Source organism: Ranitomeya variabilis, chromosome 3 (genome assembly GCF_051348905.1).
Source record: "Ranitomeya variabilis isolate aRanVar5 chromosome 3, aRanVar5.hap1, whole genome shotgun sequence".
NCBI classification, from domain to species: Eukaryota; Metazoa; Chordata; class Amphibia; order Anura; family Dendrobatidae; genus Ranitomeya; species Ranitomeya variabilis.
Window position 1 is genome coordinate 589,408,189 of NC_135234.1, and position 13,984 is coordinate 589,422,172.

The window sequence follows — 13,984 nt, forward strand, 5'->3', positions numbered from 1 at the left end:
CGAATTTAAAGGAGCGGGTCACCTAGACTTGTAATGCCCATACACTAAGTGTATGGGCTGACAAACATTTCTCCATGGGGGGTACAATGTTAAAAAATATTTAATGGGGATCATAGACACCCTTGAAAAAAAATTGACTGTCTGTAGCAGCATGGAACATGTGAACCCTGGTGATCTAGTGGTGGAAAATGATGAGAGATGGGGGAAGGCCTTATTAAAAACTAGGCCCAATGTAAAGGAGTGTGTCTCCTAGACACAGTGTATGGACTGACAAACATTTCCCCAAGGGGGATACATTTTTAAACAAATATACTATGGGCATCATAGACACCCGTGCCAAAAAATGCACTGCCTGAAGCGGCACAGAAGACATTAAGCCTGGTGATCTAGTGGTGGAGAATGAGGAGACATTGTTGAAGGCCTCATTAAAAACTAGGCCCAATTTAAAGAAGTGTGTCTTCTAGACTTGTAATGCCCATACACTCAGTGCATGGGCTGACAAACATTTTCCCAAAAGGGATACATTTTTTGAAAATATACTATGGGCATCATAGACACCCTTGCCAAAACTTGGACTGCCTGTAGCAGCACAGAAGACGTTAAGCCTGGTGATCTAGTGGTGGAGAATGATGAGACATAAGAAAAATCAAAATGAAATTAAACAAATAAATAAAAAATGTGAATCCAAAAGGGAGGGGTGGGCACAGGTTCATAGATTTGAAGACAGAATGTGTCGAAAGAGATATGTTTTTACCTAGCAACAGCTCAGAAACAGGGCTATAAATAAAAATATAATAAAAAAGTCTATGATTAATTTTCTATTGTAGAGGTATACACTACCTCATTAAAGGACTGTCCAGAGATAGGGAAAATTAAAATATAAGAATAAATGTTAATAATAGACGTACATCTCTTTTTTATGACATTTCCCTCTGTGGGAGTAACATTTCTTTTGGTTTCCAATTTGTAATGGGCATCATAAAAACACCCTTGCACAAAAAAATGGTGACTTTGGCATCACGGAATGCATTCACCCTGCTTTTCTACTGGTTGTGGATGATGAGGATGAGAATAAGGAGGAGGATAACAACCAAATCTGGAAGTGGATACCCATGTGTGGTTGTGAATAGGTGTATAATAATACACCTCCACAAAAAAAGAGAATGTATTGGAGGTTGTATTTCGCTGTTTTCACTTGGTGGTATACAGAAGTCTTGCCCAATCCAGCCCTTGTTCATTTTTATAAGAGTCAGCCGGTCAGCATTTTCAGTTGACAGGCGGATGTGCTTATGTGTTATAATTCCACCAGCGGCACTAAAAACCCACTCTGACAGAACCCTAGCAGCAGGTCAGGCCAGGACCTCCAAGGTGTAGAGAGCCAGTTCATGCCACATGTCCAGCTTGGATACCAAATAATTAAAAGGCAGAATCCCAGAGGACGTTTATACGATCTGCAAGGTACTCTCCCAGCATCTTTCCAAACATTGCACTTCTAGTGACAGCACCCCTTGCCTCAGTGCCTGCACCATGGGAGGGTCTGAGAAAACCGTCCCAGAACTTTTTCATTGTTCCCCTGCATGAGCTGGATTGTACCTCTGTCTCTCTTGCTTGGAATCCTTGGTTGTACAACAAACTCTGATGTCTACTGCCAGTGTTCTCACATGGGCATTTTCTAAGTAATTCTGCTACAAGAACCCTTTGGTACTGCAACATTTTAGTCCACCTGTCTGCCTCTGGCAGAAGAGATTGAAAGATTTCCTTATAGCGTGGGTCTAGAAGTGTCATCAACCAATAATGAGTGTCACCAAAAAATGTTATAATGCGATGGTCATGTGAAATGCAGCGCAACATAAAGTCAGCCATGCGTGCCAGACAGCTAACAGGCAAGACTTCTGTGTCCTCACCAACAGGATGACTGGCCATGCTGTCCTCCTCGTACCCCCTGTCCTCAGGCCATCCCCACTGAACAGACGGTATGACAGCTGTGCTTGTAGTACCATCTATAGCTCATGAAAGTAGCTCCAGTTCTTCCTCCTTCTCCTCCTCATTGCCAACCAATCCACGTTGGGAGGACATGAGGCTGGGCTGAGAGTAATCCCTCTGTATGGTTACTTGATCCTTGTCCTCATGCTCTGCCTGAAATGCATCCTCTTTAATGGTGAGCAGAGAGGTTTTCAGAATGCGGAGAAGTGGGATGGTGACACTAATTATGGTGTCATCGCCGCTGACCATCTAGGTGCAGTCCTGTAGGTTCAGCGGTGTCATCCAAATATCTGACTGCTCTTTCAGCGCTGTCCACAACTCTTCTGCATTGTGCAATTTGTCACCTATGCAGCTTAGCTTCAGCACAGCCTATTGCCGCTTGGCTGAGGCAGTGCTGCAGTGCTACCAGCTTCTGAATGATGTGTTCATTTCAGAGATGGAAGCTGAAGAGGAGGAGGAGGTGCAGGAGCTGTCGCCTGTGGCTGCAACCCTGATTGATGGAGGGCCTGTAATCCTCAGCGTGGGGAGGATGTGTTCCATTCCAAGATCCAACTGGGTCCTGGCTTCCACTATGTTAACTCAGTGTGCCGTAAGTGAGATATACAGTCCCTGGCCACAAGCACTTTTCCACGTGTCCGTGGTTAGGTGGACTTTCCCAATAACAGCATTGTTGAGGGCACGGGTAATGTTGTGGGAGACATGCTGGTGTAATGCCGGTTTGGTACACCGGGAGAAATAGTGGCAACTGGGGACCGAGTACCTTGGGACAGCTGCCGCCATCAGGTTGCAGAAAGATTTTGTCTCAACGAGCCTAAAAGGCAACATATTGAGCGCAAGTGCAGTGCCCCAGGGTCCTGGTTGTTGCAGTATTGTCATTCTCCTCTAGGGGGGAGTGATGTTACGTTTGGAGGCAATGAAGGAGAACGCTTTGTCAGGTAACACAATGCATGCAACATGTTCACACTCCAGACCAGAAGGTGGAGCTCTAAGCCTGTTTAAGGTGAACTCCCCTATAAGAACATCCTGATCTGGAGGGAAAAGGTTCAGTTCCTGTCAGGAAGACAGAGGGAAAGGAAGCATAGGAGTCTTGTGGCCTGAAGTGCTGCAGCTCCTAGGAAACAGATGGATAGAAAGCAGAACATATTGCAGCAAGCGTAAAGGAAGTCAGAGCAAAGGAGAGGATATCAGAGGGAGACCAGCCAGGAGCAGGCTGCTTCCTTCTGAGGCGCAGAAATCCGGTAGCCGGTACACCGAGGGAAAAAGGACCTTTATGCTTTACTTTAGAGACTGGCAGGACAGTTAATTGCAGGTTACCTGTCCGCCCCTACACCCAGGAGGCACGGTGGCACCCCTCAGAGGCCGAGGCGTGCTAGAGTCCCTACAAACAGCCTCAAGCCACCAGTCATACGGGTTTGTCCTATCCATCTGGGGGACAGAGAGAGAGACATAACATCTACAACAGTTGAGAGGTCCTTATGAGAAGCTTAGCAGTAAGGGACTACAACACTGCAGCACTAGAGGAAGGCTACTGATTTCCACCTGGACAAGGGGACTCTGGATTTGCCTCCAAACCGGCAGGACTCTGCCTGCCCTGTGGTCTGGTGCCCTGGACTGTGGATGTTGAAGCCTTCAGTAAAAAGGTAAAGAGAGTGCAACCTTGTGTCCTCGTTAGTGTTGAGCATTCCGATACCGCAAGTATCGGGTATCGGCCGATATTTGCTGTATCGGAATTCCAATACCGAGTTCCGATATTTTTGTGATATCGGAAATCGGAATCGGAAGTTCCCAGTGTATGGTTCCCAGGGTCTGGAGGAGAGGAGACTCTCCTTCAGGCCCTGGGATCCATATTCATGTAAAAAATAAAGAATAAAAATAAAAAATATGGATATACTCACCCCTCCGGCGGACCCTGGACCTTAGCGGTGTAACCGGCAGCCTCCGTTCCTAAGAATGCAGTGAGTGTAGGACCTGCGATGACGTCGCGGCTTGTGATTGGTCGCCTGAGCGGTCACATGAGCCGTCACGCGACCAATCACAAGCCGCGACGTCATCGAAGGTCCTTCACTCTGCATTCTTAGGAACAGAGGCTGCCGGTTACATCGCTAAGGTCCAGGGTCCGCCGAAGGGGTGAGTATATCCATATTTTTTATTTGTATTCTTTATTTTTTACATGAATATGGATCCCAGGGCCTGAAGGAGAGTTTCCTCTCCTTCAGACCCTGGGAACCATCCAGGATACCTTTCGATATTTGTGTCCCATTGACTTGTATTGGTATCGGGTATCGGTATCGGTGAGATCCGATATTTTGCCGGTATCGGCCGATCCAATCCGATACCGATACTTTCGAATATCGGAAGATATCGCTCAACACTAGTCCTCGTTTTTCACTGGGCCTCTCACGATCCACCATCTACACACTGGGAAGCCATGGGGACATACTTCACCTGTGGGAAGGTATACCATCTAGCTGCCATAACATCACCCCAGCGGACCCCATAGCAGCGTCGGTCACCCTGACCAAATAGCACAGGTGGCGTCACGAACATTTCCCCTTTAAAGACCTTTCCCATTATACACAGACGTCCCAAGGGCCACAGACCGGGTCAGCCACCATGACATCCCCCTTGAGAACCGAAGGACCCGGTACTGAATACCCCTAGCCTTTGGGGGTGCTCCACAAGCAGAAGAGAAATGTTAGAATTTAGGACTGTGGCCTGCTGGGCGTTGGCTGGGTATTTCCCCCTGCGTTCCAATGACTGGGGTATAGACAACTGAAGGCTGTGCTGTCACAAGGACATGGATGGATTTGATGATGGTGCTGCTTGACTGTGGGCAACAACAGGTGAAGGGCTAGAGGCATCTTCACATGCACAGTGGACTGGAGATTGGCTTCTATGCAAAAGAGTTAAAGAAGCAGTAGTGTCACTAGCAAACAATGTTCCTGGAGCCTGGAGGACCACCAACAAAGTCGGGTGCTTTGCTGCTATGTGCCTGATCATGCTGGTGGTGGCCAGGCAGGTAGTTTTGGAACCCCTGCTGATGCGGGGATGGCAGGTGCTGCAAATGGCCTGTTTGGGTTTATAGGCAGAGTCTTTAAAAAAATAACCTGACTCGGGAAGATCTAACAGTTGGAATAGCATCTTCCCTCATGTTAGTGTAACGGGGAACGGATTCACACCTTTGTCTGTGCCATCACACTGCTTCTTCCAGCATGTTGATGTGATATGCCTCCTTCCCCATGTGTGCTGCTCTCCTCACTCTGCATGTCCTCCTGCCAGGTTTTGTCAGTCACTATATCATCCACCACCTCGTCTTCCACATCCGCACCTTGCTCATCCTCCTGACTTTCTAGCAATTGTGTCTCATCATGGTCCACCTCTTGTGACACTTTCCCACCATAGCCTCTGTGTGATCATGGCTGTTCAAAACTTTGGACATCACTACATGCAATCTCTTCTGGCCCCACTTCAAGTTGACTGGCCGAGAGTCCGGAATCTTGAAAGGGAAAACTGAACAGCTCTTTGGAGTGTCCAACTGTGGGATCAGTTGTGTCAGGGCACTCGGCATGGTGGCAAGAAGAGGGATCAGGGTGAGGAATATCTTGGCCACGCTCACGGCTACTCAGACCTTACTGTGTGGAAGACATGGTTGTGGTGGTGGTGGCTAAGTGACTGGAAGCATTATCTGCTATCCAACCAACAACCGTTTCACACTGCTATGGCTTCAACAATGGTGTGCTGCGGTCCCCTAGAAATAGGGACAGGAAGGTTGAACGAGATGATGTGGGTCTATGCTGTGGCGCACTTTCAGCTTGGCCACATCCTCGTCCTCTGCATGCACCATCTCCATCATATCCACTTCCCCATCCCTTGCCCCTTGCCTTTCCCATTTTAAATGGACTACTGCACTATTTCAAAAGCTCAACACAAATGTATTTATTTTGAGACAAATTATATCTGATCAGAATGCCTGCAAAGCTATGATTTTTCAAACACAGAAACACTAGGCCTCAGCCTGAAATAATAGACTGTATTAAATCTTTTTACATAGTAACATAGTAACATAGTAACATAGTTATTAAGGTTGAAGGAAGACTTTAAGTCCATCTAGTTGTCATGCGAGTACTGGGTTGTCTACAGCTGATTACCCGGGCCCCTGTGATATCCCTCATACTAGGGAAAACCCTGTCTGACCCTCTCCCAGAATTTACACTGATGGTGTGCTTGTCTGGGCCGCCAGGCCTGACCCTGACTCCTGTTTCAGTCCTATGCTGAAACCTCCACCCGCCACCCAGTGATTAGACTACACACCAACCCCTGCAGAAAGCACAGACAGGGAAAACTAAAAACGCACCACGCCGCACTCACAGGAAAACACTATAATGTGCACAGGGCAAAACAAATACAAATATAGGAAGGAGAAATATGACAAAGGATAATACACCACCAGATATGATATTTCTTCTCTTAAACCACCACTCCAGATTGAGATCACCAGGCACAAGACACAAGCTATAATCGGCGATGCCCAAAGTCCAGCATGACTATTTAAAGGCCACGGGCGTGACCCAGCCTCCAACCCGATTACCAGCTAGATTAATCCCGAACAGCCTGGATAAAGTCTAGCCGGCGCCACTGAGCGTATAGTGGACGAATGTGGAATTACCGCTGTCTGTCGGACGCCCTAGTGTGAATAGCATCCGACATGACAGTATCCCGCCTTCTACGAGGGACCCCAGGGCCCTCACGACTTATAGAACCTGGCTTGTCCGGATGGCGACGGTGAAACATACTGACCAGCCGGTCCGCATGTATGTCCAAAGCTGGTACCCAAGACCGGCCCATAACCATGCCAGTGTACCAGGTACTGTAATGTGCGGTGCACTGTATGAGAGTCAACCACCTTGGAGACTTCAAACTCCAAATTGCCATCTACCAAGACTGGAGGTGGCATCGGCGCCGCATCCACGGAACCCACCACCTACTTTAAAAGAGATCTGTGAAACACGTTGTGTATCTTATAAACCGTAGGAAGCTCCGTAAATGGACCAATAAACCTTGGACCCAATTTCAGGGATGGTACTTTGAGTTTTATGTTTTTTGTGGACAACCACACCCAATCACCCACACGCAGGTCCGGACCTGGCACACGTCTACTGTCAGCCACTCGTTTGTACCTTGCACCCACGCTCAGCAAGCGCTGTTTCACTCTCCTCCAAACGGATGACAGTTGTGCTCCTAGCTGATCCTCCTCCGGAACGCCAGCAGAGCCACCCTGACGCAGAGTACAAAATTGAGGATGGTACCCGTAAACACAAAAGAACGGGGACTCCCCAGACGATTCCTGGCGGTGATTATTAATGGCAAACTCAGCCAAAGGAAGGAACGTCGACCACTCCTCCTGATTGTCAGAAACAAAGCAGCGTAAATACTGCTCCAAATTCTAGTTCATACGCTCGGTCTGACCATTTGACTGAGGATGAAACGCCGAAGAATGCGTCAACTTGATCCCCAGCCGTGAGCAAAATGCTTTCCAAAACTTTGCCACAAACTGAGTACCCCTATCCGACACTATGTCAGACGGAACCCCGTGAAGTCTGACCACCTCCTGCACAAAAACCTGAGCCAGAGTCTTCGCGTTAGGCAATGAAGGCAAGGACACAAAGTGCGACATCTTTGAGAACCGATCAACAACCACCAAGATGACCATGTTCCCAGCTGAGGAGGGTAGGTCAGTAATAAAATCCATGGAGATCTCCGTCCATGGCCTACTGGGTACCCCTAGAGGATGTAACGAGCCAGTAGGATGGGAGCGAGGCGTCTTAGCCCTAGCACACGTGGTACATGCTGATACGTACGAGACCACGTCCTGTCGGATTTTGGGCCACCAAAAACGACGCGACACCAACTCCAAGGTACCCTTAACCCCTGGATGGCCAGCCAGAACAGCATCATGATGCTCACCCAACACCTTTAGGTGAAGATGGAGCAGTAAAAATGATTTGTTAACGGGAAGCTCTGGTGGTACTTCCTCCTGAGCCGCGGCAATCTAAGCCTCAACCTCTGTCGTGAGATCCGAGACCACTACACCATTTTGGAGGATGGGTACCGGATCTTCCCGAGGTTCTCCCCCTGAAAAACACCTGGATAAAGCATCTGCCTTAGTGTTCTTAGACCCCGGTCGGTACGTAACGAAAAAGTTGAATCGCGTGAAAAACAATGCCCAGCAAGCCTGCCTGGGGACAGATGCTTGGCTGACTCTAAATAAAGCAGATTTTTATTGTCGGTGATAACTGTAACCTGGTGAACCATCCCCTCCAAGAAGTGTCGCCATTCCTCAAAAGCCAACTTGATAGCCAACAACTCCCTGTTGCCGATATCGTAGTTACGTTCGGCAGGCGACAGCTTCTTGGAAAAGTAGGCGAATGGACGCAACTCGCAAAAGAATGAGCCTTGTGACAGCACCGCCACCACTCCAACCTCAGACGCATCGACTTCCATGGTAAACGGTTTTGATACGTCCGGTTGCACCAGAATGGGGGCCGAAGCAAAACTGTTCTTCAGAAATTCGAATGCGCGCACAGCAGCTTCAGGCCAGGCGGAGAAATTGGTACCCTTTTTCGTCATGTCAGTAAGCGGTTTAGCAATGGTAGAAAAATCTTTGATAAATTTTCTATAATAATTAGAAAATCCAAGGAACCGCTGGAGTGCTTTTAGGTTATCAGGCTGTTCCCAATGCAGCACCGCTTGCACCTTAGCGGCGTCCATTTTAAACCCTGAAGCAGACACAATATAACCCAAGAAAGGCAACTCCTGAACCGAAAAAACACATTTCTCCAGTTTTGCATAGAGCTTATTTTCTCTGAGTAGCTGTAACACATGCCTCACATGCTCTAAATGAGTATCACGGTCGCATGAATAAATGAGAATGTCATCTAGGTACACAGTAACGAATTTCCCCAGTACATGCGAGAACACATCATTTATGAAATGTTGAAATACAGCAGGCGCGTTTGTCAACCCAAATGGCATCACCAAATTTTCAAAATGACCCTCAGGAGTATTAAAAGCCGTCTTTCACCCATCACCTTGACGGACTCTTATGAGGTTGTATGCCCCCCTGAGGTCAAGCTTGGAAAACCACTTAGCACCAGCCACCTGGTTGAAGAAATCAAGTATCTGTTGCATAGGGAATGGATCACGAACCGTAATCTGGTTTAACTCCCTGAAATCCAGACAAAGTACCCGCGCCTGTTATTATGCTTAAACCTTCTTTCCTCCAGACATAGAGGATGCCCCCTTGTCCCTGTCTCAGGTCTATGATTAAAAAGATCATCAGAAAGGTCTTTGTACTGTCCCCTCATATATTTATACATTAAAATAAGATCACCCCTTAGTCTTCGTTTTTCCAAACTAAATAGCCCCAAGTGTAATAACCTATCTTGGTATTGCAGACCCCCTAGTCCTCTAATAACCTTGGTCGCTCTTCTCTGCACCCGCTCCAGTTCAGCTATGTCTTTCTTATACACCGGAGACCAGCTTTTTGCTGAATTGTTGTTTTTTTTAAATGAGTACCACAAGGCTAGCACACAGAACTATGCTTTGTATGCCTGTGGAAATACGATTTTTCAAACACAGAAAAACGGGCCTCAGACTGACATAACAGACTGTATTAAATATGTTTTTGACTTTTGGTGAATTAAAAAAACAAATAAAAAAAGAAAGAGTAGAACAAAGCTAGCACACAGAACCATGCCACGTATGCATGTGAACCTACAATATTTCCACCACAGATACACGAGGCCTCAGCCTGACATAACAGACTGTATTAAATACGTTTTTGGTTTTTGGTGAATTTAAAAACATTAAAAAAGTAGAACAAGGCTAGCACAGAGAATTATGCTACATATGCCTGCAGAAATACAATTTTGAAACACAGAAACACCAGGCCTCAGCCTGACATAACAGACTGTATTAGCACCTTTACCCCCAAGGGTGGTTTGCACGTTAATGACCGGGCCAATTTTTGCAATTCTGACAACTGTCCCTTTATGACGTTATAACTCTGGAACGTTTCCATGAATCCCAGTGATTCTGACACTGTTTTCTGAAATATTGTACTTTATGTTAGTGGTAAAATTTCTTTGACATTACTTGAGTTTATTTGTGAAAATAACTGAAATTTGGCGAAAATTTTGAAAATTTCGCGATTTTCCAACTTTTAATTTTCATGCCCTTTAATCACAGAGATATGTCGCACAAATTACTTCATAAGTAACATTTCCCACATGTCTACTTTACATCAGCACAATTTTGGAAGGTATTTTGTTAGGGAGTTATAAAGGTTAAAAGTTGACCAGCAATTTCTCATTTTTACAACACCATTTTTTTAGGGACCACATCACATTTAAAGTCATTTTGAGGGGTCTATATGATAGAAAATACCCAAGTGTGACACCATTTTAAAAACTGCACCCCTCATGGTGCTCAAAACCACATTCAAGAGGTTTATTAACCCATCAGGTATTTCACAGGAATGTTTGGAATGATTAAAAAAAATGAACATTTAACTTTTTTTCACAAAAAAATCAATTCAGATCCAATTTGTTTTATTTTACCAAGGGTAACAGGAGAAATTGGATGCCAACAGTTGTTGTGCAATTTGTCCTGAGTACGCTGATACCCTATATGTTGGGGTAAACCACTGTTTGGGAACATGGCAGAGCTCAAAAGGGAAGGAGCGTCATTTGACGTTTCAATGCAAAATTGGCAGGAATTGAGATAGGATGCCATGTCTCGATTGGAGAGCCCCTGATGTGCCTAAACAGTGGAAATCCCCCAAAAGTGACACTATTTTGGAAAGTAGACCCCCCTAAGGAACTTATCTATATGTGGTGAGCACTTTGAACCCCCAAGTGCTTCACAGAAGTTTAAAATGGAGATCGGTAAAATAAAAAAAATCTTATTTTTTTTCACAAAAATGAATTTTCACCCCCAATTTTTCATTTTCCCAAGGATAACAGGAGAAATTGGACCCCAAAAGTTGTTGTGCAATTTGTCCTGAGTACGCTGATACCCCATATGTGGGGTTAAAAGACTGTTTGGGCGCATGGCAGAGCTCAGAAGGGAAGGAGCGCCATTTGACATTTCAATGCAAAATTGGCTGGAATTGAGATAGGACGCCATGTCTCGTTTGAAGAGCCCCTGATGTACCTAAACAGTGGAAACCCCCAAAAGTGACCACATTTTGGAAAATAGACCCCAAAGGAACTTATCTAGATGTGTAGTGAGTAGGGTTGAGCGAAATGGGTCGGCCATTTTCAGAAGTCGCCGACTTTTGGCAAAGTCGGGTTTCATGAAACCCGACCCCTGTGTGGGGTCGGCCATGAGGTCGGCGATCTTCTGAATCTGGTATCGGAATTCCGATACCGAGTTCCGATATGTTTGCGATATTGGAATTCGGTATCGGAATCCACATTTAAGTGTAAAATAAAGAATTAAAATAAAAAATATTGATATACTCACCTCTCCGACGCAGCCTGCACCTTACCGAGGGAACCGGCAGCCTTCTTTGCTTAAAATGCGCACGTGAATGGCCTTAGATGACGTCACAGCTTCTGATTGGTCACGGCCGCCCATGTGACCGCCACGCGACCAATCACAAGCCGTGACGTAATTCTCAGGTCCTAAATTCCTAATTCTAGGAATTTAGTACCTGAGAATTACGTCACGGCTTGTGATTGGTCGCGTGGCGATCACATGGGCGGCCGCGACCAATCAGAAGCCGTGACGTCATCTAAGGCCCTTCACGCGCTCATTCTTAAGAAGGAAGGCTGGCGGAAAGAAGCAGGGCGCGTCCGAGGGTGAGTATATACCTAATAGGAATATACTCACCCTCGGCTTCTTTCCGGCAGCCTTCCTTCCTAAGAATGCGCGCGTGAATGGCCTTAGATGACGTCACGGCTTGTGATTGGTCGTGGCCGCCCATGTGACCGCCATGCGAGCAATCACAAGCCGTGACGTAATTCTCAGGTCCTAAATTCCTAGAATTAGGAATTTAGGACCTGAGAATTACGTCACGGCTTGTGATTGGTCACGTGGCGGTCACATGGGCGACCGCGACCAATCAGAAGCCGTAACGTCATCTAAGGCCATTCACGCGCGCATTTTAAGCAAAGAAGGCTGCCGGTTCCCTCGGTAAGGTGCAGGCTGCGTCGGAGAGGTGAGTATATCAATATTTTTTTATTTTAATTCTTTATTTTACACATTAATATGGATCCCAGGGCCTGAAGAAGAGTTTCCTCTCCTTCAGACCCTGGGAACCATAGTATCCCATTGCACTGCATTGGGTTTCGTGTTTCGGCCGACCCCGACCCTGACTTTTTTATAGGATCGGCCGATTTCACTCGATCCGACTTTTGAGAAAGTCGGGTTTCATGAAACCCGACCCGATCCTATAAAAATAAAAGTCACTCAACCCTAGTAGTGAGCACTTTGAACCCCAAAGTGCTTCACAGAAAATTATAATGTAGAGCCGTGAAAATTAAAAAGTCATTTTTTTCCACAAAAATGATCTTTTAGCCCCCAGTTTTGTATTTTCCCAAGGATATCTGGAGAAATTGGACCCCAAAGTTTGAGCAATTTGTCCTGAGTACGCTGATACTCCATATGTGGGAGAAAACTGCTGTATGGGCGCATTGCAGACCTTGGAAGGGAAGAAGGGGTGTGTTGGAATGCAGACTTTGATGGAATGGTCTGCGGGCGTCATGTTGCATTTGCAGAGCCCCTGATGTAGCTAAACAGTAGAAATCCCCAAGTGACCCCATATTGGAAACTAGACCCCCCAAGGAACTTACCTAGATGTGTTGTGAAACTTTTAACCCCCAAGTTTTTCACTAAACTTTGCAACGCAGAGTAGTGAAAATAAAAAATATTTTTTTTCCACAAAAATTATTTTTTAGACCCCAGATTTGTATTTTCCCAAGGGTAACAGGAGAAACTGGACCCCAAAACTTGTTGACCAATTTGATCTGAATACGTTGATACCCCATATGTGGGAGAAAACTACTTTTTGAGCTCATGGCAGAGCTCAGAATGGAAGAAGTGGTGTTTTGGAATGCAGACTTTGATGGAATGGTCTGTGGGCGTCATGTTGCGTTTGCAGAGCCCCTGATGTAGCTAAACAGTAGAAACCCCCCACAAGTGACCCCATATTGGAAACTAAACCCCCAAGGAACTTATCTAGATGTGTTGAGAGAACTTTGAACCCCCAAGTGTTTCACTAAAGTTTACAACGCAGAGCAGTGAAAATAAAAAAATCTTTTTTTTCCACAAAAATGATTTTTTAGACCCCAGTTTTGTATTTTCACTAGGGTAACAGGAGAAATTGGACTCCAAAAGTTTTTGTCCAATTTGTCCTAAGTATGCTAATAGCACCGGTTTACTTTCTCAATGCAGAATTGTATGGATTGAGATCGCATGTCATGTTGCGTTTGCAGAGCCCCTGGTGTACCTAAACAGTGGAATCCTCCCAATTCTAACTCCAACCCTAAGCCCAACACACCCTCAATCCTAATCTCAACCCTAAGCACAACCCTAACCCCAATACACCCCTAACCTGAACACACCCCTAACCCTAATCCCAACCCCAACACACCCCTAACCCTAATCCCAACCCTAACCATACCCCTAACCCTCGACACACCCCTCACCTAACCGAAAACGTAATCCAAACCCTAACCCCAACTCTAGCCCCAACCCTAACTTTAGCCCCAACCCTAACTTTAGTCCCAACCCTAACCCAAACTTTAGTCCCAACCTTAGCTTTAGCCCCAACCCTAACCCTAATTTTAGCCCCAAACCCTAACCCTAACTTTAGCCCCAACCCTAACTTTAGCCCCAACCCTAACTTTAGCCCCAACCTTAACCCTAACTTTAGCCCCAACCATAACTTTAGCCCCAACCCTAACCCTAATGGGAAAATGGAAATAAATATTTTTTT